A 22,575-nucleotide genomic window follows, 5' to 3' on the forward strand; every position below is an offset into this window, starting at 1 on the left:
ACTTTTCACTCTGTCGTTTAAATAAAAAACACACAAACAGTTCATCTGTTCTATTTTTTAAAGGAATTAACCGGTACAGCTATGTTTAAATTAATTTTAAAAGGAGGAAAAAAACTTACCGGCCGACTGTAGTTTCCATCGTTTGCCCTCGTTCTGAGGCGACGTCGCTATTAACGATGATTGAAACAGTAGAAGGGGACGTAATTATTTTCCCCGCGTTTTTCCGTAACGCTAAAAATTTATATAGAGTTTGTTTTAAAGGAACGAGAATACATTATTACACTGACATATGCTGTTATGAATACAAGCGAGAGAGAAAAAGAGAAAAAAAAAAACCATCACATTATTAGAAAAGAAAAAAATACTTTTCAGAGAACAGACATAAAAAAATAAATAATATGCGATTTATTTTACATGCGCGAGAAGTAGAATAATTTACAACAATGAGTAAAACTATACAATACATAACATAAAATAATATAGAAAAAGTATTAGAGAATATTTTACTGGGGCTGTTTCTCAGACTATAGAAGGAGCTATTTTTCTATTTTAATTTTCTCCCCGAAATGGGGAGTGAGCCGATCCTGGAGGTACTGCAATACCAGGCCCAACTCGTGGCAAGAGCGGTGCAAGCACCTAACATCTCACCTAGTTGCAAAAATCAGTTTAATATCGAAGTACCCACATGGGGTACGTATCAGATATTAAGCTGATAAGAACAGATACTACACTTTGATCTTAGCCAAAAGGCCGAGAAGCGATACTCAAATGTTTCCGAGTTTCCAAAGCCTATAAATCCTATGTCTTACTCAGACACGGTGTTTTAATTTTAAAACAAGCTACACAAATTTTGCAAATGTATATACAAAAAGCACACGAAACACGAGATCTTGCTTTGCTTTAATTACCCAACAGCATGAAACGATTTCTGCATGACAAAACTGGTGTGAAAATAAAAAAAGCGGCTTGTGAAATACGGCAAGTCGCAATAAAAGGGAGAATGCATTTTTAAACGTATGTCATACGTATACGTATTCGTATTTAATCTTAATCGAACAAAACAACATGACAATTTTAATTCATTCTATGTCCGACGAACGCAGATTTCAAAGCCTTGAAAATTTCATTGATCACAAAATAAATTCAACGCTTTTTCACAATCAGCACGACTTTTCACTCTGTCGTTTAAATAAAAAACACACAAACAGTTCATCTGTTCTATTTTTTAAAGGAATTAACCGGTACAGCTATGTTTAAATTAATTTTAAAAGGAGGAAAAAACTTACCGGCCGACTGTAGTTTCCATCGTTTGCCCTCGTTCTGAGGCGACGTCGCTATTAACGATGATTGAAACAGTAGAAGGGGACGTAATTCTTTTCCCCGCGTTTTTCCGTAACGCTAAAAATTTATATAGAGTTTGTTTTAAAGGAACGAGAATACATTATTACACTGACATATGCTGTTATGAATACAAGCGAGAGAGAGAAAGAGAAAAAAAAAAACCCATCACATTATTAGAAAAGAAAAAAATACTTTTCAGAGAACAGACATAAACAAATAAAATAATATGCGATTTATTTTACATGCGCGAGAAGTAGAATTAATTTACAACAATGAGTAAAACTATACAATACATAACATAAAATAATATAGAAAAAGTATTAGAGAATATTTTACTGGGGCTGTTTCTCAGACTATAGAAGGAGCTATTTTTCTATTTTAATTTTCTCCCCGAAATGGGGAGTGAGCCGATCCTGGAGGTACTGCAATACCAGGCCAACTCGTGGCAAGAGCGGTGCAAGCACCTAACATCTCACCTAGTTGCAAAAATCAGTTTAATATCGAAGTACCCACATGGGGTACGTATCAGATATTAAGCTGATAAGAACAGATACTACACTTTGATCTTAGCCAAAAGGCCGAGAAGCGATACTCAAATGTTTCCGAGTTTCCAAAGCCTATAAATCCTATGTCTTACTCAGACACGGTGTTTTAATTTTAAAACAAGCTACACAAATTTTGCAAATGTATATACAAAAAGCACACGAAACACGAGATCTTGCTTTGCTTTAATTACCCAACAGCATGAAACGATTTCTGCATGACAAAACTGGTGTGAAAATAAAAAAAGCGGCTTGTGAAATACGGCAAGTCGCAATAAAAGGGAGAATGCATTTTTAAACGTATGTCATACGTATACGTATTCGTATTTAATCTTAATCGAACAAAACAACATGACAATTTTAATTCATTCTATGTCCGACGAACGCAGATTTCAAAGCCTTGAAAATTTCATTGATCACAAAATAAATTCAACGCTTTTTCACAATCAGCACGGACTTTTCACTCTGTCGTTTAAATAAAAAACACACAAACAGTTCATCTGTTCTATTTTTTAAAGGAATTAACCGGTACAGCTATGTTTAAATTAATTTTAAAAGGAGGAAAAAACTTACCGGCCGACTGTAGTTTCCATCGTTTGCCCTCGTTCTGAGGCGACGTCGCTATTAACGATGATTGAAACAGTAGAAGGGGACGTAATTCTTTTCCCCGCGTTTTTCCGTAACGCTAAAAATTTATATAGAGTTTGTTTTAAAGGAACGAGAATACATTATTACACTGACATATGCTGTTATGAATACAAGCGAGAGAGAGAAAGAGAAAAAAAAAAACCCATCACATTATTAGAAAAGAAAAAAATACTTTTCAGAGAACAGACATAAACAAATAAAATAATATGCGATTTATTTTACATGCGCGAGAAGTAGAATTAATTTACAACAATGAGTAAAACTATACAATACATAACATAAAATAATATAGAAAAAGTATTAGAGAATATTTTACTGGGGCTGTTTCTCAGACTATAGAAGGAGCTATTTTTCTATTTTAATTTTCTCCCCGAAATGGGGAGTGAGCCGATCCTGGAGGTACTGCAATACCAGGCCAACTCGTGGCAAGAGCGGTGCAAGCACCTAACATCTCACCTAGTTGCAAAAATCAGTTTAATATCGAAGTACCCACATGGGGTACGTATCAGATATTAAGCTGATAAGAACAGATACTACACTTTGATCTTAGCCAAAAGGCCGAGAAGCGATACTCAAATGTTTCCGAGTTTCCAAAGCCTATAAATCCTATGTCTTACTCAGACACGGTGTTTTAATTTTAAAACAAGCTACACAAATTTTGCAAATGTATATACAAAAAGCACACGAAACACGAGATCTTGCTTTGCTTTAATTACCCAACAGCATGAAACGATTTCTGCATGACAAAACTGGTGTGAAAATAAAAAAAGCGGCTTGTGAAATACGGCAAGTCGCAATAAAAGGGAGAATGCATTTTTAAACGTATGTCATACGTATACGTATTCGTATTTAATCTTAATCGAACAAAACAACATGACAATTTTAATTCATTCTATGTCCGACGAACGCAGATTTCAAAGCCTTGAAAATTTCATTGATCACAAAATAAATTCAACGCTTTTTCACAATCAGCACGGACTTTTCACTCTGTCGTTTAAATAAAAAACACACAAACAGTTCATCTGTTCTATTTTTTAAAGGAATTAACCGGTACAGCTATGTTTAAATTAATTTTAAAAGGAGGAAAAAACTTACCGGCCGACTGTAGTTTCCATCGTTTGCCCTCGTTCTGAGGCGACGTCGCTATTAACGATGATTGAAACAGTAGAAGGGGACGTAATTCTTTTCCCCGCGTTTTTCCGTAACGCTAAAAATTTATATAGAGTTTGTTTTAAAGGAACGAGAATACATTATTACACTGACATATGCTGTTATGAATACAAGCGAGAGAGAGAAAGAGAAAAAAAAAAACCCATCACATTATTAGAAAAGAAAAAAATACTTTTCAGAGAACAGACATAAACAAATAAAATAATATGCGATTTATTTTACATGCGCGAGAAGTAGAATTAATTTACAACAATGAGTAAAACTATACAATACATAACATAAAATAATATAGAAAAAGTATTAGAGAATATTTTACTGGGGCTGTTTCTCAGACTATAGAAGGAGCTATTTTTCTATTTTAATTTTCTCCCCGAAATGGGGAGTGAGCCGATCCTGGAGGTACTGCAATACCAGGCCAACTCGTGGCAAGAGCGGTGCAAGCACCTAACATCTCACCTAGTTGCAAAAATCAGTTTAATATCGAAGTACCCACATGGGGTACGTATCAGATATTAAGCTGATAAGAACAGATACTACACTTTGATCTTAGCCAAAAGGCCGAGAAGCGATACTCAAATGTTTCCGAGTTTCCAAAGCCTATAAATCCTATGTCTTACTCAGACACGGTGTTTTAATTTTAAAACAAGCTACACAAATTTTGCAAATGTATATACAAAAAGCACACGAAACACGAGATCTTGCTTTGCTTTAATTACCCAACAGCATGAAACGATTTCTGCATGACAAAACTGGTGTGAAAATAAAAAAAGCGGCTTGTGAAATACGGCAAGTCGCAATAAAAGGGAGAATGCATTTTTAAACGTATGTCATACGTATACGTATTCGTATTTAATCTTAATCGAACAAAACAACATGACAATTTTAATTCATTCTATGTCCGACGAACGCAGATTTCAAAGCCTTGAAAATTTCATTGATCACAAAATAAATTCAACGCTTTTTCACAATCAGCACGGACTTTTCACTCTGTCGTTTAAATAAAAAACACACAAACAGTTCATCTGTTCTATTTTTTAAAGGAATTAACCGGTACAGCTATGTTTAAATTAATTTTAAAAGGAGGAAAAAACTTACCGGCCGACTGTAGTTTCCATCGTTTGCCCTCGTTCTGAGGCGACGTCGCTATTAACGATGATTGAAACAGTAGAAGGGGACGTAATTCTTTTCCCCGCGTTTTTCCGTAACGCTAAAAATTTATATAGAGTTTGTTTTAAAGGAACGAGAATACATTATTACACTGACATATGCTGTTATGAATACAAGCGAGAGAGAGAAAGAGAAAAAAAAAAACCCATCACATTATTAGAAAAGAAAAAAATACTTTTCAGAGAACAGACATAAACAAATAAAATAATATGCGATTTATTTTACATGCGCGAGAAGTAGAATTAATTTACAACAATGAGTAAAACTATACAATACATAACATAAAATAATATAGAAAAAGTATTAGAGAATATTTTACTGGGGCTGTTTCTCAGACTATAGAAGGAGCTATTTTTCTATTTTAATTTTCTCCCCGAAATGGGGAGTGAGCCGATCCTGGAGGTACTGCAATACCAGGCCAACTCGTGGCAAGAGCGGTGCAAGCACCTAACATCTCACCTAGTTGCAAAAATCAGTTTAATATCGAAGTACCCACATGGGGTACGTATCAGATATTAAGCTGATAAGAACAGATACTACACTTTGATCTTAGCCAAAAGGCCGAGAAGCGATACTCAAATGTTTCCGAGTTTCCAAAGCCTATAAATCCTATGTCTTACTCAGACACGGTGTTTTAATTTTAAAACAAGCTACACAAATTTTGCAAATGTATATACAAAAAGCACACGAAACACGAGATCTTGCTTTGCTTTAATTACCCAACAGCATGAAACGATTTCTGCATGACAAAACTGGTGTGAAAATAAAAAAAGCGGCTTGTGAAATACGGCAAGTCGCAATAAAAGGGAGAATGCATTTTTAAACGTATGTCATACGTATACGTATTCGTATTTAATCTTAATCGAACAAAACAACATGACAATTTTAATTCATTCTATGTCCGACGAACGCAGATTTCAAAGCCTTGAAAATTTCATTGATCACAAAATAAATTCAACGCTTTTTCACAATCAGCACGGACTTTTCACTCTGTCGTTTAAATAAAAAACACACAAACAGTTCATCTGTTCTATTTTTTAAAGGAATTAACCGGTACAGCTATGTTTAAATTAATTTTAAAAGGAGGAAAAAACTTACCGGCCGACTGTAGTTTCCATCGTTTGCCCTCGTTCTGAGGCGACGTCGCTATTAACGATGATTGAAACAGTAGAAGGGGACGTAATTCTTTTCCCCGCGTTTTTCCGTAACGCTAAAAATTTATATAGAGTTTGTTTTAAAGGAACGAGAATACATTATTACACTGACATATGCTGTTATGAATACAAGCGAGAGAGAGAAAGAGAAAAAAAAAAACCCATCACATTATTAGAAAAGAAAAAAATACTTTTCAGAGAACAGACATAAACAAATAAAATAATATGCGATTTATTTTACATGCGCGAGAAGTAGAATTAATTTACAACAATGAGTAAAACTATACAATACATAACATAAAATAATATAGAAAAAGTATTAGAGAATATTTTACTGGGGCTGTTTCTCAGACTATAGAAGGAGCTATTTTTCTATTTTAATTTTCTCCCCGAAATGGGGAGTGAGCCGATCCTGGAGGTACTGCAATACCAGGCCAACTCGTGGCAAGAGCGGTGCAAGCACCTAACATCTCACCTAGTTGCAAAAATCAGTTTAATATCGAAGTACCCACATGGGGTACGTATCAGATATTAAGCTGATAAGAACAGATACTACACTTTGATCTTAGCCAAAAGGCCGAGAAGCGATACTCAAATGTTTCCGAGTTTCCAAAGCCTATAAATCCTATGTCTTACTCAGACACGGTGTTTTAATTTTAAAACAAGCTACACAAATTTTGCAAATGTATATACAAAAAGCACACGAAACACGAGATCTTGCTTTGCTTTAATTACCCAACAGCATGAAACGATTTCTGCATGACAAAACTGGTGTGAAAATAAAAAAAGCGGCTTGTGAAATACGGCAAGTCGCAATAAAAGGGAGAATGCATTTTTAAACGTATGTCATACGTATACGTATTCGTATTTAATCTTAATCGAACAAAACAACATGACAATTTTAATTCATTCTATGTCCGACGAACGCAGATTTCAAAGCCTTGAAAATTTCATTGATCACAAAATAAATTCAACGCTTTTTCACAATCAGCACGGACTTTTCACTCTGTCGTTTAAATAAAAAACACACAAACAGTTCATCTGTTCTATTTTTTAAAGGAATTAACCGGTACAGCTATGTTTAAATTAATTTTAAAAGGAGGAAAAAACTTACCGGCCGACTGTAGTTTCCATCGTTTGCCCTCGTTCTGAGGCGACGTCGCTATTAACGATGATTGAAACAGTAGAAGGGGACGTAATTCTTTTCCCCGCGTTTTTCCGTAACGCTAAAAATTTATATAGAGTTTGTTTTAAAGGAACGAGAATACATTATTACACTGACATATGCTGTTATGAATACAAGCGAGAGAGAGAAAGAGAAAAAAAAAAACCCATCACATTATTAGAAAAGAAAAAAATACTTTTCAGAGAACAGACATAAACAAATAAAATAATATGCGATTTATTTTACATGCGCGAGAAGTAGAATTAATTTACAACAATGAGTAAAACTATACAATACATAACATAAAATAATATAGAAAAAGTATTAGAGAATATTTTACTGGGGCTGTTTCTCAGACTATAGAAGGAGCTATTTTTCTATTTTAATTTTCTCCCCGAAATGGGGAGTGAGCCGATCCTGGAGGTACTGCAATACCAGGCCAACTCGTGGCAAGAGCGGTGCAAGCACCTAACATCTCACCTAGTTGCAAAAATCAGTTTAATATCGAAGTACCCACATGGGGTACGTATCAGATATTAAGCTGATAAGAACAGATACTACACTTTGATCTTAGCCAAAAGGCCGAGAAGCGATACTCAAATGTTTCCGAGTTTCCAAAGCCTATAAATCCTATGTCTTACTCAGACACGGTGTTTTAATTTTAAAACAAGCTACACAAATTTTGCAAATGTATATACAAAAAGCACACGAAACACGAGATCTTGCTTTGCTTTAATTACCCAACAGCATGAAACGATTTCTGCATGACAAAACTGGTGTGAAAATAAAAAAAGCGGCTTGTGAAATACGGCAAGTCGCAATAAAAGGGAGAATGCATTTTTAAACGTATGTCATACGTATACGTATTCGTATTTAATCTTAATCGAACAAAACAACATGACAATTTTAATTCATTCTATGTCCGACGAACGCAGATTTCAAAGCCTTGAAAATTTCATTGATCACAAAATAAATTCAACGCTTTTTCACAATCAGCACGGACTTTTCACTCTGTCGTTTAAATAAAAAACACACAAACAGTTCATCTGTTCTATTTTTTAAAGGAATTAACCGGTACAGCTATGTTTAAATTAATTTTAAAAGGAGGAAAAAACTTACCGGCCGACTGTAGTTTCCATCGTTTGCCCTCGTTCTGAGGCGACGTCGCTATTAACGATGATTGAAACAGTAGAAGGGGACGTAATTCTTTTCCCCGCGTTTTTCCGTAACGCTAAAAATTTATATAGAGTTTGTTTTAAAGGAACGAGAATACATTATTACACTGACATATGCTGTTATGAATACAAGCGAGAGAGAGAAAGAGAAAAAAAAAAACCCATCACATTATTAGAAAAGAAAAAAATACTTTTCAGAGAACAGACATAAACAAATAAAATAATATGCGATTTATTTTACATGCGCGAGAAGTAGAATTAATTTACAACAATGAGTAAAACTATACAATACATAACATAAAATAATATAGAAAAAGTATTAGAGAATATTTTACTGGGGCTGTTTCTCAGACTATAGAAGGAGCTATTTTTCTATTTTAATTTTCTCCCCGAAATGGGGAGTGAGCCGATCCTGGAGGTACTGCAATACCAGGCCAACTCGTGGCAAGAGCGGTGCAAGCACCTAACATCTCACCTAGTTGCAAAAATCAGTTTAATATCGAAGTACCCACATGGGGTACGTATCAGATATTAAGCTGATAAGAACAGATACTACACTTTGATCTTAGCCAAAAGGCCGAGAAGCGATACTCAAATGTTTCCGAGTTTCCAAAGCCTATAAATCCTATGTCTTACTCAGACACGGTGTTTTAATTTTAAAACAAGCTACACAAATTTTGCAAATGTATATACAAAAAGCACACGAAACACGAGATCTTGCTTTGCTTTAATTACCCAACAGCATGAAACGATTTCTGCATGACAAAACTGGTGTGAAAATAAAAAAAGCGGCTTGTGAAATACGGCAAGTCGCAATAAAAGGGAGAATGCATTTTTAAACGTATGTCATACGTATACGTATTCGTATTTAATCTTAATCGAACAAAACAACATGACAATTTTAATTCATTCTATGTCCGACGAACGCAGATTTCAAAGCCTTGAAAATTTCATTGATCACAAAATAAATTCAACGCTTTTTCACAATCAGCACGGACTTTTCACTCTGTCGTTTAAATAAAAAACACACAAACAGTTCATCTGTTCTATTTTTTAAAGGAATTAACCGGTACAGCTATGTTTAAATTAATTTTAAAAGGAGGAAAAAACTTACCGGCCGACTGTAGTTTCCATCGTTTGCCCTCGTTCTGAGGCGACGTCGCTATTAACGATGATTGAAACAGTAGAAGGGGACGTAATTCTTTTCCCCGCGTTTTTCCGTAACGCTAAAAATTTATATAGAGTTTGTTTTAAAGGAACGAGAATACATTATTACACTGACATATGCTGTTATGAATACAAGCGAGAGAGAGAAAGAGAAAAAAAAAAACCCATCACATTATTAGAAAAGAAAAAAATACTTTTCAGAGAACAGACATAAACAAATAAAATAATATGCGATTTATTTTACATGCGCGAGAAGTAGAATTAATTTACAACAATGAGTAAAACTATACAATACATAACATAAAATAATATAGAAAAAGTATTAGAGAATATTTTACTGGGGCTGTTTCTCAGACTATAGAAGGAGCTATTTTTCTATTTTAATTTTCTCCCCGAAATGGGGAGTGAGCCGATCCTGGAGGTACTGCAATACCAGGCCAACTCGTGGCAAGAGCGGTGCAAGCACCTAACATCTCACCTAGTTGCAAAAATCAGTTTAATATCGAAGTACCCACATGGGGTACGTATCAGATATTAAGCTGATAAGAACAGATACTACACTTTGATCTTAGCCAAAAGGCCGAGAAGCGATACTCAAATGTTTCCGAGTTTCCAAAGCCTATAAATCCTATGTCTTACTCAGACACGGTGTTTTAATTTTAAAACAAGCTACACAAATTTTGCAAATGTATATACAAAAAGCACACGAAACACGAGATCTTGCTTTGCTTTAATTACCCAACAGCATGAAACGATTTCTGCATGACAAAACTGGTGTGAAAATAAAAAAAGCGGCTTGTGAAATACGGCAAGTCGCAATAAAAGGGAGAATGCATTTTTAAACGTATGTCATACGTATACGTATTCGTATTTAATCTTAATCGAACAAAACAACATGACAATTTTAATTCATTCTATGTCCGACGAACGCAGATTTCAAAGCCTTGAAAATTTCATTGATCACAAAATAAATTCAACGCTTTTTCACAATCAGCACGGACTTTTCACTCTGTCGTTTAAATAAAAAAACACAAACAGTTCATCTGTTCTATTTTTTAAAGGAATTAACCGGTACAGCTATGTTTAAATTAATTTTAAAAGGAGGAAAAAACTTACCGGCCGACTGTAGTTTCCATCGTTTGCCCTCGTTCTGAGGCGACGTCGCTATTAACGATGATTGAAACAGTAGAAGGGGACGTAATTCTTTTCCCCGCGTTTTTCCGTAACGCTAAAAATTTATATAGAGTTTGTTTTAAAGGAACGAGAATACATTATTACACTGACATATGCTGTTATGAATACAAGCGAGAGAGAGAAAGAGAAAAAAAAAAACCCATCACATTATTAGAAAAGAAAAAAATACTTTTCAGAGAACAGACATAAACAAATAAAATAATATGCGATTTATTTTACATGCGCGAGAAGTAGAATTAATTTACAACAATGAGTAAAACTATACAATACATAACATAAAATAATATAGAAAAAGTATTAGAGAATATTTTACTGGGGCTGTTTCTCAGACTATAGAAGGAGCTATTTTTCTATTTTAATTTTCTCCCCGAAATGGGGAGTGAGCCGATCCTGGAGGTACTGCAATACCAGGCCAACTCGTGGCAAGAGCGGTGCAAGCACCTAACATCTCACCTAGTTGCAAAAATCAGTTTAATATCGAAGTACCCACATGGGGTACGTATCAGATATTAAGCTGATAAGAACAGATACTACACTTTGATCTTAGCCAAAAGGCCGAGAAGCGATACTCAAATGTTTCCGAGTTTCCAAAGCCTATAAATCCTATGTCTTACTCAGACACGGTGTTTTAATTTTAAAACAAGCTACACAAATTTTGCAAATGTATATACAAAAAGCACACGAAACACGAGATCTTGCTTTGCTTTAATTACCCAACAGCATGAAACGATTTCTGCATGACAAAACTGGTGTGAAAATAAAAAAAGCGGCTTGTGAAATACGGCAAGTCGCAATAAAAGGGAGAATGCATTTTTAAACGTATGTCATACGTATACGTATTCGTATTTAATCTTAATCGAACAAAACAACATGACAATTTTAATTCATTCTATGTCCGACGAACGCAGATTTCAAAGCCTTGAAAATTTCATTGATCACAAAATAAATTCAACGCTTTTTCACAATCAGCACGGACTTTTCACTCTGTCGTTTAAATAAAAAACACACAAACAGTTCATCTGTTCTATTTTTTAAAGGAATTAACCGGTACAGCTATGTTTAAATTAATTTTAAAAGGAGGAAAAAACTTACCGGCCGACTGTAGTTTCCATCGTTTGCCCTCGTTCTGAGGCGACGTCGCTATTAACGATGATTGAAACAGTAGAAGGGGACGTAATTCTTTTCCCCGCGTTTTTCCGTAACGCTAAAAATTTATATAGAGTTTGTTTTAAAGGAACGAGAATACATTATTACACTGACATATGCTGTTATGAATACAAGCGAGAGAGAGAAAGAGAAAAAAAAAAACCCATCACATTATTAGAAAAGAAAAAAATACTTTTCAGAGAACAGACATAAACAAATAAAATAATATGCGATTTATTTTACATGCGCGAGAAGTAGAATTAATTTACAACAATGAGTAAAACTATACAATACATAACATAAAATAATATAGAAAAAGTATTAGAGAATATTTTACTGGGGCTGTTTCTCAGACTATAGAAGGAGCTATTTTTCTATTTTAATTTTCTCCCCGAAATGGGGAGTGAGCCGATCCTGGAGGTACTGCAATACCAGGCCAACTCGTGGCAAGAGCGGTGCAAGCACCTAACATCTCACCTAGTTGCAAAAATCAGTTTAATATCGAAGTACCCACATGGGGTACGTATCAGATATTAAGCTGATAAGAACAGATACTACACTTTGATCTTAGCCAAAAGGCCGAGAAGCGATACTCAAATGTTTCCGAGTTTCCAAAGCCTATAAATCCTATGTCTTACTCAGACACGGTGTTTTAATTTTAAAACAAGCTACACAAATTTTGCAAATGTATATACAAAAAGCACACGAAACACGAGATCTTGCTTTGCTTTAATTACCCAACAGCATGAAACGATTTCTGCATGACAAAACTGGTGTGAAAATAAAAAAAGCGGCTTGTGAAATACGGCAAGTCGCAATAAAAGGGAGAATGCATTTTTAAACGTATGTCATACGTATACGTATTCGTATTTAATCTTAATCGAACAAAACAACATGACAATTTTAATTCATTCTATGTCCGACGAACGCAGATTTCAAAGCCTTGAAAATTTCATTGATCACAAAATAAATTCAACGCTTTTTCACAATCAGCACGGACTTTTCACTCTGTCGTTTAAATAAAAAACACACAAACAGTTCATCTGTTCTATTTTTTAAAGGAATTAACCGGTACAGCTATGTTTAAATTAATTTTAAAAGGAGGAAAAAACTTACCGGCCGACTGTAGTTTCCATCGTTTGCCCTCGTTCTGAGGCGACGTCGCTATTAACGATGATTGAAACAGTAGAAGGGGACGTAATTCTTTTCCCCGCGTTTTTCCGTAACGCTAAAAATTTATATAGAGTTTGTTTTAAAGGAACGAGAATACATTATTACACTGACATATGCTGTTATGAATACAAGCGAGAGAGAGAAAGAGAAAAAAAAAAACCCATCACATTATTAGAAAAGAAAAAAATACTTTTCAGAGAACAGACATAAACAAATAAAATAATATGCGATTTATTTTACATGCGCGAGAAGTAGAATTAATTTACAACAATGAGTAAAACTATACAATACATAACATAAAATAATATAGAAAAAGTATTAGAGAATATTTTACTGGGGCTGTTTCTCAGACTATAGAAGGAGCTATTTTTCTATTTTAATTTTCTCCCCGAAATGGGGAGTGAGCCGATCCTGGAGGTACTGCAATACCAGGCCAACTCGTGGCAAGAGCGGTGCAAGCACCTAACATCTCACCTAGTTGCAAAAATCAGTTTAATATCGAAGTACCCACATGGGGTACGTATCAGATATTAAGCTGATAAGAACAGATACTACACTTTGATCTTAGCCAAAAGGCCGAGAAGCGATACTCAAATGTTTCCGAGTTTCCAAAGCCTATAAATCCTATGTCTTACTCAGACACGGTGTTTTAATTTTAAAACAAGCTACACAAATTTTGCAAATGTATATACAAAAAGCACACGAAACACGAGATCTTGCTTTGCTTTAATTACCCAACAGCATGAAACGATTTCTGCATGACAAAACTGGTGTGAAAATAAAAAAAGCGGCTTGTGAAATACGGCAAGTCGCAATAAAAGGGAGAATGCATTTTTAAACGTATGTCATACGTATACGTATTCGTATTTAATCTTAATCGAACAAAACAACATGACAATTTTAATTCATTCTATGTCCGACGAACGCAGATTTCAAAGCCTTGAAAATTTCATTGATCACAAAATAAATTCAACGCTTTTTCACAATCAGCACGGACTTTTCACTCTGTCGTTTAAATAAAAAACACACAAACAGTTCATCTGTTCTATTTTTTAAAGGAATTAACCGGTACAGCTATGTTTAAATTAATTTTAAAAGGAGGAAAAAACTTACCGGCCGACTGTAGTTTCCATCGTTTGCCCTCGTTCTGAGGCGACGTCGCTATTAACGATGATTGAAACAGTAGAAGGGGACGTAATTCTTTTCCCCGCGTTTTTCCGTAACGCTAAAAATTTATATAGAGTTTGTTTTAAAGGAACGAGAATACATTATTACACTGACATATGCTGTTATGAATACAAGCGAGAGAGAGAAAGAGAAAAAAAAAAACCCATCACATTATTAGAAAAGAAAAAAATACTTTTCAGAGAACAGACATAAACAAATAAAATAATATGCGATTTATTTTACATGCGCGAGAAGTAGAATTAATTTACAACAATGAGTAAAACTATACAATACATAACATAAAATAATATAGAAAAAGTATTAGAGAATATTTTACTGGGGCTGTTTCTCAGACTATAGAAGGAGCTATTTTTCTATTTTAATTTTCTCCCCGAAATGGGGAGTGAGCCGATCCTGGAGGTACTGCAATACCAGGCCAACTCGTGGCAAGAGCGGTGCAAGCACCTAACATCTCACCTAGTTGCAAAAATCAGTTTAATATCGAAGTACCCACATGGGGTACGTATCAGATATTAAGCTGATAAGAACAGATACTACACTTTGATCTTAGCCAAAAGGCCGAGAAGCGATACTCAAATGTTTCCGAGTTTCCAAAGCCTATAAATCCTATGTCTTACTCAGACACGGTGTTTTAATTTTAAAACAAGCTACACAAATTTTGCAAATGTATATACAAAAAGCACACGAAACACGAGATCTTGCTTTGCTTTAATTACCCAACAGCATGAAACGATTTCTGCATGACAAAACTGGTGTGAAAATAAAAAAAGCGGCTTGTGAAATACGGCAAGTCGCAATAAAAGGGAGAATGCATTTTTAAACGTATGTCATACGTATACGTATTCGTATTTAATCTTAATCGAACAAAACAACATGACAATTTTAATTCATTCTATGTCCGACGAACGCAGATTTCAAAGCCTTGAAAATTTCATTGATCACAAAATAAATTCAACGCTTTTTCACAATCAGCACGGACTTTTCACTCTGTCGTTTAAATAAAAAACACACAAACAGTTCATCTGTTCTATTTTTTAAAGGAATTAACCGGTACAGCTATGTTTAAATTAATTTTAAAAGGAGGAAAAAACTTACCGGCCGACTGTAGTTTCCATCGTTTGCCCTCGTTCTGAGGCGACGTCGCTATTAACGATGATTGAAACAGTAGAAGGGGACGTAATTCTTTTCCCCGCGTTTTTCCGTAACGCTAAAAATTTATATAGAGTTTGTTTTAAAGGAACGAGAATACATTATTACACTGACATATGCTGTTATGAATACAAGCGAGAGAGAGAAAGAGAAAAAAAAAAACCCATCACATTATTAGAAAAGAAAAAAATACTTTTCAGAGAACAGACATAAACAAATAAAATAATATGCGATTTATTTTACATGCGCGAGAAGTAGAATTAATTTACAACAATGAGTAAAACTATACAATACATAACATAAAATAATATAGAAAAAGTATTAGAGAATATTTTACTGGGGCTGTTTCTCAGACTATAGAAGGAGCTATTTTTCTATTTTAATTTTCTCCCCGAAATGGGGAGTGAGCCGATCCTGGAGGTACTGCAATACCAGGCCAACTCGTGGCAAGAGCGGTGCAAGCACCTAACATCTCACCTAGTTGCAAAAATCAGTTTAATATCGAAGTACCCACATGGGGTACGTATCAGATATTAAGCTGATAAGAACAGATACTACACTTTGATCTTAGCCAAAAGGCCGAGAAGCGATACTCAAATGTTTCCGAGTTTCCAAAGCCTATAAATCCTATGTCTTACTCAGACACGGTGTTTTAATTTTAAAACAAGCTACACAAATTTTGCAAATGTATATACAAAAAGCACACGAAACACGAGATCTTGCTTTGCTTTAATTACCCAACAGCATGAAACGATTTCTGCATGACAAAACTGGTGTGAAAATAAAAAAAGCGGCTTGTGAAATACGGCAAGTCGCAATAAAAGGGAGAATGCATTTTTAAACGTATGTCATACGTATACGTATTCGTATTTAATCTTAATCGAACAAAACAACATGACAATTTTAATTCATTCTATGTCCGACGAACGCAGATTTCAAAGCCTTGAAAATTTCATTGATCACAAAATAAATTCAACGCTTTTTCACAATCAGCACGGACTTTTCACTCTGTCGTTTAAATAAAAAACACACAAACAGTTCATCTGTTCTATTTTTTAAAGGAATTAACCGGTACAGCTATGTTTAAATTAATTTTAAAAGGAGGAAAAAACTTACCGGCCGACTGTAGTTTCCATCGTTTGCCCTCGTTCTGAGGCGACGTCGCTATTAACGATGATTGAAACAGTAGAAGGGGACGTAATTCTTTTCCCCGCGTTTTTCCGTAACGCTAAAAATTTATATAGAGTTTGTTTTAAAGGAACGAGAATACATTATTACACTGACATATGCTGTTATGAATACAAGCGAGAGAGAGAAAGAGAAAAAAAAAAACCCATCACATTATTAGAAAAGAAAAAAATACTTTTCAGAGAACAGACATAAACAAATAAAATAATATGCGATTTATTTTACATGCGCGAGAAGTAGAATTAATTTACAACAATGAGTAAAACTATACAATACATAACATAAAATAATATAGAAAAAGTATTAGAGAATATTTTACTGGGGCTGTTTCTCAGACTATAGAAGGAGCTATTTTTCTATTTTAATTTTCTCCCCGAAATGGGGAGTGAGCCGATCCTGGAGGTACTGCAATACCAGGCCAACTCGTGGCAAGAGCGGTGCAAGCACCTAACATCTCACCTAGTTGCAAAAATCAGTTTAATATCGAAGTACCCACATGGGGTACGTATCAGATATTAAGCTGATAAGAACAGATACTACACTTTGATCTTAGCCAAAAGGCCGAGAAGCGATACTCAAATGTTTCCGAGTTTCCAAAGCCTATAAATCCTATGTCTTACTCAGACACGGTGTTTTAATTTTAAAACAAGCTACACAAATTTTGCAAATGTATATACAAAAAGCACACGAAACACGAGATCTTGCTTTGCTTTAATTACCCAACAGCATGAAACGATTTCTGCATGACAAAACTGGTGTGAAAATAAAAAAAGCGGCTTGTGAAATACGGCAAGTCGCAATAAAAGGGAGAATGCATTTTTAAACGTATGTCATACGTATACGTATTCGTATTTAATCTTAATCGAACAAAACAACATGACAATTTTAATTCATTCTATGTCCGACGAACGCAGATTTCAAAGCCTTGAAAATTTCATTGATCACAAAATAAATTCAACGCTTTTTCACAATCAGCACGGACTTTTCACTCTGTCGTTTAAATAAAAAACACACAAACAGTTCATCTGTTCTATTTTTTAAAGGAATTAACCGGTACAGCTATGTTTAAATTAATTTTAAAAGGAGGAAAAAACTTACCGGCCGACTGTAGTTTCCATCGTTTGCCCTCGTTCTGAGGCGACGTCGCTATTAACGATGATTGAAACAGTAGAAGGGGACGTAATTCTTTTCCCCGCGTTTTTCCGTAACGCTAAAAATTTATATAGAGTTTGTTTTAAAGGAACGAGAATACATTATTACACTGACATATGCTGTTATGAATACAAGCGAGAGAGAGAAAGAGAAAAAAAAAAACCCATCACATTATTAGAAAAGAAAAAAATACTTTTCAGAGAACAGACATAAACAAATAAAATAATATGCGATTTATTTTACATGCGCGAGAAGTAGAATTAATTTACAACAATGAGTAAAACTATACAATACATAACATAAAATAATATAGAAAAAGTATTAGAGAATATTTTACTGGGGCTGTTTCTCAGACTATAGAAGGAGCTATTTTTCTATTTTAATTTTCTCCCCGAAATGGGGAGTGAGCCGATCCTGGAGGTACTGCAATACCAGGCCAACTCGTGGCAAGAGCGGTGCAAGCACCTAACATCTCACCTAGTTGCAAAAATCAGTTTAATATCGAAGTACCCACATGGGGTACGTATCAGATATTAAGCTGATAAGAACAGATACTACACTTTGATCTTAGCCAAAAGGCCGAGAAGCGATACTCAAATGTTTCCGAGTTTCCAAAGCCTATAAATCCTATGTCTTACTCAGACACGGTGTTTTAATTTTAAAACAAGCTACACAAATTTTGCAAATGTATATACAAAAAGCACACGAAACACGAGATCTTGCTTTGCTTTAATTACCCAACAGCATGAAACGATTTCTGCATGACAAAACTGGTGTGAAAATAAAAAAAGCGGCTTGTGAAATACGGCAAGTCGCAATAAAAGGGAGAATGCATTTTTAAACGTATGTCATACGTATACGTATTCGTATTTAATCTTAATCGAACAAAACAACATGACAATTTTAATTCATTCTATGTCCGACGAACGCAGATTTCAAAGCCTTGAAAATTTCATTGATCACAAAATAAATTCAACGCTTTTTCACAATCAGCACGGACTTTTCACTCTGTCGTTTAAATAAAAAACACACAAACAGTTCATCTGTTCTATTTTTTAAAGGAATTAACCGGTACAGCTATGTTTAAATTAATTTTAAAAGGAGGAAAAAACTTACCGGCCGACTGTAGTTTCCATCGTTTGCCCTCGTTCTGAGGCGACGTCGCTATTAACGATGATTGAAACAGTAGAAGGGGACGTAATTCTTTTCCCCGCGTTTTTCCGTAACGCTAAAAATTTATATAGAGTTTGTTTTAAAGGAACGAGAATACATTATTACACTGACATATGCTGTTATGAATACAAGCGAGAGAGAGAAAGAGAAAAAAAAAAACCCATCACATTATTAGAAAAGAAAAAAATACTTTTCAGAGAACAGACATAAACAAATAAAATAATATGCGATTTATTTTACATGCGCGAGAAGTAGAATTAATTTACAACAATGAGTAAAACTATACAATACATAACATAAAATAATATAGAAAAAGTATTAGAGAATATTTTACTGGGGCTGTTTCTCAGACTATAGAAGGAGCTATTTTTCTATTTTAATTTTCTCCCCGAAATGGGGAGTGAGCCGATCCTGGAGGTACTGCAATACCAGGCCAACTCGTGGCAAGAGCGGTGCAAGCACCTAACATCTCACCTAGTTGCAAAAATCAGTTTAATATCGAAGTACCCACATGGGGTACGTATCAGATATTAAGCTGATAAGAACAGATACTACACTTTGATCTTAGCCAAAAGGCCGAGAAGCGATACTCAAATGTTTCCGAGTTTCCAAAGCCTATAAATCCTATGTCTTACTCAGACACGGTGTTTTAATTTTAAAACAAGCTACACAAATTTTGCAAATGTATATACAAAAAGCACACGAAACACGAGATCTTGCTTTGCTTTAATTACCCAACAGCATGAAACGATTTCTGCATGACAAAACTGGTGTGAAAATAAAAAAAGCGGCTTGTGAAATACGGCAAGTCGCAATAAAAGGGAGAATGCATTTTTAAACGTATGTCATACGTATACGTATTCGTATTTAATCTTAATCGAACAAAACAACATGACAATTTTAATTCATTCTATGTCCGACGAACGCAGATTTCAAAGCCTTGAAAATTTCATTGATCACAAAATAAATTCAACGCTTTTTCACAATCAGCACGGACTTTTCACTCTGTCGTTTAAATAAAAAACACACAAACAGTTCATCTGTTCTATTTTTTAAAGGAATTAACCGGTACAGCTATGTTTAAATTAATTTTAAAAGGAGGAAAAAACTTACCGGCCGACTGTAGTTTCCATCGTTTGCCCTCGTTCTGAGGCGACGTCGCTATTAACGATGATTGAAACAGTAGAAGGGGACGTAATTCTTTTCCCCGCGTTTTTCCGTAACGCTAAAAATTTATATAGAGTTTGTTTTAAAGGAACGAGAATACATTATTACACTGACATATGCTGTTATGAATACAAGCGAGAGAGAGAAAGAGAAAAAAAAAAACCCATCACATTATTAGAAAAGAAAAAAATACTTTTCAGAGAACAGACATAAACAAATAAAATAATATGCGATTTATTTTACATGCGCGAGAAGTAGAATTAATTTACAACAATGAGTAAAACTATACAATACATAACATAAAATAATATAGAAAAAGTATTAGAGAATATTTTACTGGGGCTGTTTCTCAGACTATAGAAGGAGCTATTTTTCTATTTTAATTTTCTCCCCGAAATGGGGAGTGAGCCGATCCTGGAGGTACTGCAATACCAGGCCAACTCGTGGCAAGAGCGGTGCAAGCACCTAACATCTCACCTAGTTGCAAAAATCAGTTTAATATCGAAGTACCCACATGGGGTACGTATCAGATATTAAGCTGATAAGAACAGATACTACACTTTGATCTTAGCCAAAAGGCCGAGAAGCGATACTCAAATGTTTCCGAGTTTCCAAAGCCTATAAATCCTATGTCTTACTCAGACACGGTGTTTTAATTTTAAAACAAGCTACACAAATTTTGCAAATGTATATACAAAAAGCACACGAAACACGAGATCTTGCTTTGCTTTAATTACCCAACAGCATGAAACGATTTCTGCATGACAAAACTGGTGTGAAAATAAAAAAAGCGGCTTGTGAAATACGGCAAGTCGCAATAAAAGGGAGAATGCATTTTTAAACGTATGTCATACGTATACGTATTCGTATTTAATCTTAATCGAACAAAACAACATGACAATTTTAATTCATTCTATGTCCGACGAACGCAGATTTCAAAGCCTTGAAAATTTCATTGATCACAAAATAAATTCAACGCTTTTTCACAATCAGCACGGACTTTTCACTCTGTCGTTTAAATAAAAAACACACAAACAGTTCATCTGTTCTATTTTTTAAAGGAATTAACCGGTACAGCTATGTTTAAATTAATTTTAAAAGGAGGAAAAAACTTACCGGCCGACTGTAGTTTCCATCGTTTGCCCTCGTTCTGAGGCGACGTCGCTATTAACGATGATTGAAACAGTAGAAGGGGACGTAATTCTTTTCCCCGCGTTTTTCCGTAACGCTAAAAATTTATATAGAGTTTGTTTTAAAGGAACGAGAATACATTATTACACTGACATATGCTGTTATGAATACAAGCGAGAGAGAGAAAGAGAAAAAAAAAAACCCATCACATTATTAGAAAAGAAAAAAATACTTTTCAGAGAACAGACATAAACAAATAAAATAATATGCGATTTATTTTACATGCGCGAGAAGTAGAATTAATTTACAACAATGAGTAAAACTATACAATACATAACATAAAATAATATAGAAAAAGTATTAGAGAATATTTTACTGGGGCTGTTTCTCAGACTATAGAAGGAGCTATTTTTCTATTTTAATTTTCTCCCCGAAATGGGGAGTGAGCCGATCCTGGAGGTACTGCAATACCAGGCCAACTCGTGGCAAGAGCGGTGCAAGCACCTAACATCTCACCTAGTTGCAAAAATCAGTTTAATATCGAAGTACCCACATGGGGTACGTATCAGATATTAAGCTGATAAGAACAGATACTACACTTTGATCTTAGCCAAAAGGCCGAGAAGCGATACTCAAATGTTTCCGAGTTTCCAAAGCCTATAAATCCTATGTCTTACTCAGACACGGTGTTTTAATTTTAAAACAAGCTACACAAATTTTGCAAATGTATATACAAAAAGCACACGAAACACGAGATCTTGCTTTGCTTTAATTACCCAACAGCATGAAACGATTTCTGCATGACAAAACTGGTGTGAAAATAAAAAAAGCGGCTTGTGAAATACGGCAAGTCGCAATAAAAGGGAGAATGCATTTTTAAACGTATGTCATACGTATACGTATTCGTATTTAATCTTAATCGAACAAAACAACATGACAATTTTAATTCATTCTATGTCCGACGAACGCAGATTTCAAAGCCTTGAAAATTTCATTGATCACAAAATAAATTCAACGCTTTTTCACAATCAGCACGGACTTTTCACTCTGTCGTTTAAATAAAAAACACACAAACAGTTCATCTGTTCTATTTTTTAAAGGAATTAACCGGTACAGCTATGTTTAAATTAATTTTAAAAGGAGGAAAAAACTTACCGGCCGACTGTAGTTTCCATCGTTTGCCCTCGTTCTGAGGCGACGTCGCTATTAACGATGATTGAAACAGTAGAAGGGGACGTAATTCTTTTCCCCGCGTTTTTCCGTAACGCTAAAAATTTATATAGAGTTTGTTTTAAAGGAACGAGAATACATTATTACACTGACATATGCTGTTATGAATACAAGCGAGAGAGAGAAAGAGAAAAAAAAAAACCCATCACATTATT

The 22,575-nt window shown here is 34.7% G+C and overlaps 19 non-coding genes across 19 annotated transcripts; all 19 read right to left on the reverse strand.

Moving 5' to 3' along the window:
- Positions 1-568: 568 nt before the first annotated feature.
- Positions 569-762, reverse strand: LOC134685819 (U2 spliceosomal RNA). Its single transcript, XR_010101440.1, has one exon. It is a non-coding gene; the product is annotated as a U2 spliceosomal RNA (small nuclear RNA).
- Positions 763-1,738: 976 nt separating this feature from the next.
- LOC134685706 (U2 spliceosomal RNA) lies at positions 1,739-1,931 on the reverse strand. The gene has a single exon (XR_010101332.1). It is a non-coding gene; the product is annotated as a U2 spliceosomal RNA (small nuclear RNA).
- A 977-nt stretch (positions 1,932-2,908) lies between these two features.
- LOC134685707 (U2 spliceosomal RNA) lies at positions 2,909-3,101 on the reverse strand. The gene has a single exon (XR_010101333.1). It is a non-coding gene; the product is annotated as a U2 spliceosomal RNA (small nuclear RNA).
- Positions 3,102-4,078: 977 nt separating this feature from the next.
- LOC134685708 (U2 spliceosomal RNA) lies at positions 4,079-4,271 on the reverse strand. Its single transcript, XR_010101334.1, has one exon. It is a non-coding gene; the product is annotated as a U2 spliceosomal RNA (small nuclear RNA).
- A 977-nt stretch (positions 4,272-5,248) lies between these two features.
- On the reverse strand, positions 5,249-5,441 carry LOC134685710 (U2 spliceosomal RNA). Its single transcript, XR_010101336.1, has one exon. It is a non-coding gene; the product is annotated as a U2 spliceosomal RNA (small nuclear RNA).
- Positions 5,442-6,418: 977 nt separating this feature from the next.
- On the reverse strand, positions 6,419-6,611 carry LOC134685711 (U2 spliceosomal RNA). Its single transcript, XR_010101337.1, has one exon. It is a non-coding gene; the product is annotated as a U2 spliceosomal RNA (small nuclear RNA).
- A 977-nt stretch (positions 6,612-7,588) lies between these two features.
- Positions 7,589-7,781, reverse strand: LOC134685712 (U2 spliceosomal RNA). Its single transcript, XR_010101338.1, has one exon. It is a non-coding gene; the product is annotated as a U2 spliceosomal RNA (small nuclear RNA).
- Positions 7,782-8,758: 977 nt separating this feature from the next.
- On the reverse strand, positions 8,759-8,951 carry LOC134685713 (U2 spliceosomal RNA). Its single transcript, XR_010101339.1, has one exon. It is a non-coding gene; the product is annotated as a U2 spliceosomal RNA (small nuclear RNA).
- Positions 8,952-9,928: 977 nt separating this feature from the next.
- On the reverse strand, positions 9,929-10,121 carry LOC134685714 (U2 spliceosomal RNA). The gene has a single exon (XR_010101340.1). It is a non-coding gene; the product is annotated as a U2 spliceosomal RNA (small nuclear RNA).
- A 976-nt stretch (positions 10,122-11,097) lies between these two features.
- LOC134685715 (U2 spliceosomal RNA) lies at positions 11,098-11,290 on the reverse strand. The gene has a single exon (XR_010101341.1). It is a non-coding gene; the product is annotated as a U2 spliceosomal RNA (small nuclear RNA).
- Positions 11,291-12,267: 977 nt separating this feature from the next.
- LOC134685717 (U2 spliceosomal RNA) lies at positions 12,268-12,460 on the reverse strand. The gene has a single exon (XR_010101342.1). It is a non-coding gene; the product is annotated as a U2 spliceosomal RNA (small nuclear RNA).
- Positions 12,461-13,437: 977 nt separating this feature from the next.
- Positions 13,438-13,630, reverse strand: LOC134685718 (U2 spliceosomal RNA). The gene has a single exon (XR_010101343.1). It is a non-coding gene; the product is annotated as a U2 spliceosomal RNA (small nuclear RNA).
- A 977-nt stretch (positions 13,631-14,607) lies between these two features.
- LOC134685719 (U2 spliceosomal RNA) lies at positions 14,608-14,800 on the reverse strand. The gene has a single exon (XR_010101344.1). It is a non-coding gene; the product is annotated as a U2 spliceosomal RNA (small nuclear RNA).
- Positions 14,801-15,777: 977 nt separating this feature from the next.
- On the reverse strand, positions 15,778-15,970 carry LOC134685720 (U2 spliceosomal RNA). The gene has a single exon (XR_010101345.1). It is a non-coding gene; the product is annotated as a U2 spliceosomal RNA (small nuclear RNA).
- A 977-nt stretch (positions 15,971-16,947) lies between these two features.
- Positions 16,948-17,140, reverse strand: LOC134685722 (U2 spliceosomal RNA). Its single transcript, XR_010101347.1, has one exon. It is a non-coding gene; the product is annotated as a U2 spliceosomal RNA (small nuclear RNA).
- Positions 17,141-18,117: 977 nt separating this feature from the next.
- On the reverse strand, positions 18,118-18,310 carry LOC134685723 (U2 spliceosomal RNA). Its single transcript, XR_010101348.1, has one exon. It is a non-coding gene; the product is annotated as a U2 spliceosomal RNA (small nuclear RNA).
- A 977-nt stretch (positions 18,311-19,287) lies between these two features.
- On the reverse strand, positions 19,288-19,480 carry LOC134685724 (U2 spliceosomal RNA). Its single transcript, XR_010101349.1, has one exon. It is a non-coding gene; the product is annotated as a U2 spliceosomal RNA (small nuclear RNA).
- A 977-nt stretch (positions 19,481-20,457) lies between these two features.
- Positions 20,458-20,650, reverse strand: LOC134685725 (U2 spliceosomal RNA). The gene has a single exon (XR_010101350.1). It is a non-coding gene; the product is annotated as a U2 spliceosomal RNA (small nuclear RNA).
- A 977-nt stretch (positions 20,651-21,627) lies between these two features.
- On the reverse strand, positions 21,628-21,820 carry LOC134685726 (U2 spliceosomal RNA). The gene has a single exon (XR_010101351.1). It is a non-coding gene; the product is annotated as a U2 spliceosomal RNA (small nuclear RNA).
- Between the last annotated feature and the right edge of the window lie 755 nt (positions 21,821-22,575).

Source organism: Mytilus trossulus, chromosome 9 (genome assembly GCF_036588685.1).
Source record: "Mytilus trossulus isolate FHL-02 chromosome 9, PNRI_Mtr1.1.1.hap1, whole genome shotgun sequence".
Classification (NCBI taxonomy): Eukaryota; Metazoa; Mollusca; class Bivalvia; order Mytilida; family Mytilidae; genus Mytilus; species Mytilus trossulus.